Source organism: Engraulis encrasicolus, unplaced genomic scaffold (genome assembly GCF_034702125.1).
Source record: "Engraulis encrasicolus isolate BLACKSEA-1 unplaced genomic scaffold, IST_EnEncr_1.0 scaffold_27_np1212, whole genome shotgun sequence".
Classification (NCBI taxonomy): domain Eukaryota; kingdom Metazoa; phylum Chordata; class Actinopteri; order Clupeiformes; family Engraulidae; genus Engraulis; species Engraulis encrasicolus.
Window position 1 is genome coordinate 1320187 of NW_026945566.1, and position 2530 is coordinate 1322716.

Here is a 2530-nt window from a genome sequence, read left to right on the forward strand (position 1 = left end):
ATAATATTAAATTTAGACCACTTGAATGGTTTGACAAATGCATTTCCATACAGTCCTTATTGTGACTCTTTTTGAATTCCCCTTTGAGATGACTTGATAAATGAAAGTCCTCTTGAGGAAACTATCACTGTCACTGTGACAACACTATGCTGAGTGATTTATTATTTGTGCCTCACCCATGCAAGGCTGAACTTGCAGAAGTATATGCTTAGAGCAGAGTGGCATTATGGTACCATGCTATCTCAGTCATGGTGGAGGATGGGGATGATACCATGTTGAAGGCATCTCAGACATGGAGGCGGGCAGCAGGGGTGGAGGCGGGAGGAGGCGGGCGGATGAGGGGGCAGGACATGTGCCATGGTCAGAGTAGTTTTGAAAACGGAACAGTGTTATAATTTTAAACGACTTGCTGGCAACTGTTTTTTTTCTGCAATTTGTTGTAAATTTAAAACAATTTGCTGGCAATTATTCCCCTTCAATTAGCTGTAAATTTCAGTTTGAAATCTTTTACAGTGTAGGCTACATCATTAGCTGTATGCCATAGTACCATTACCCTGAAGAGTAGACTGTCATTGGGGTAGGCTACATCATTAACTCTGAATATATAGGGGGCTTGTTTGGGGAATTGTTACGGTGTGAAGCTAGTAACCATGGAGTTACTGTGACGAACGATGAGTCATAATTTGATGACATTGTCTTGTGTCACTCCAGTGGCTCCAGCTATCGACACTCTTATGATGTAGGCCAGTGGTTCTCAAACTTTTTGTGTGAAGTACCACCCGAGAAAATATTGAGCTCTCCGAGTACCACCTTGACAACCAACATTAGAATATCGCAGCAAAGGCCTTCCATATTCACTTTTGCCAGTCAATACAGGAGATGTTCATAATGGCATCAACAGCTACGGTCACATTCAGTGCAAGTTTGTTTTTAAATTTCTTGCTTGCCTATTATTATTCTGCATTATGTTTTCAGATTCATACAGTTCAATATTACAAAATGTGAGACCAAAGAGACATTTTCGACTGCAACAACTTGATCAGCCTTCAAATCAATGTACAAAAAATGAATTCTTCCAAGTACCACCAGAGATGTCTCAAGTACCACCAGTGGTACGCGTACCACAGTTTGAGCACCACTGATGTAGGCTACACATGCAAAGTGTTGGTCAGTCTCTGGTCCGTCCGTCAGACGTCCCCGGTCATTCCTGCTACACCTCCCGCTAGGAGAGTAGTAATTGCAGTGAGTGCATTCCAATATGCACCCTTGCCTCCTCCACTTGTGCTTGTCTCCTCGTACCAGGAAGTAATATGTCATGATGACATCACTGACCACAGCATCATATTTCAATATCTTGCAAAAGCTCAATTGTAAAGACTTGGTGGGATGGTGAATGAAAAACAGTCCCTCAAAAGTTGTTGTGGCTAGGCTGACAGCTGGGAAACTTTATCGTTTTCTCCACGGAGGAGGGGCCAGGAGGTGGGGCGAGGAGACAAGCATAAGTGGAGGAGGCAAGGTCACATATTGTAACGCACTCAGGGTCTCCCTCATGCTTGAGGAAGTCTGAGCTGCCAGCCAATGAAAAGAGAGATTTAGAGAATCCTCCCTGTCACATTCAATCACACTGATCCACTCTGATCTCAGGGACAGAGTGTGAGTAGTAGACAGACATGGCTCAATCTTTGTTTTAGAATAACGCAAATAATAATCATCTTTGTTTTAGAATAACGTAAACATGGCGACACTTTTGTGCCCTTGTGAACTGAGCTGTAAATGGTCATCTTCTGCTTCGGCTCCGAGTTGCACACTGGTCAGAATCGGGCAGTGGGGGAAAGGGTGTTGCGGAGTGTCACATCAGAATTAGGCATTGTTTAAGTAGGATACTTCCTGCATGGGGTGACATGGAGCTTTGATGCATTATTCCTGCTTCAGTAACCCCATTCAGCATTTATAGACCATGATAGCGTCTAATACGAAGCCCAGTTTTCAAAATCAATTTGAATTTAATCAATATTGTTATTCCCACGTTATCCCCATTTTACTCCGCCTTTTTTATTTTTTTACTCCCTCTTTTGTAGTCCTCTCTCTCTCTGTCTTAGTTTTTTTAATCTTAGCATTCTGGAACACATCACTTCAAGTGAGAGCACTGAACAAACACTGTCCTTCAATCCTAGGCTGTACCTGATTACCCAATCAGAGGGCATACATCTAAATAGTCATTAAGAGAGTGTAAGATTGTCCTGATTGCTTAGTATGTTTATCCAATTAGCCGCCCACACCTGATTGCCACAAGGTGCCCACTGAAACACATGTAGTGTAATTCATGTGAAAAACGCAAGACAGTGGTCTATTGCAAGGTGACTGGACTGACGTGTCAGAGGTTTAACTGCAATTTTGAAGTATGAACTTCATCAAGAGGGAGGAAGTTTGGGCAGGTATTGCAATGACCATCCGCTTGTCTGTCTGATTGTGTGTCTGTGTGCCTCCCGCAGTGTTTTAGGCCACCTGCAGGTGGTGCCAAACAAACACA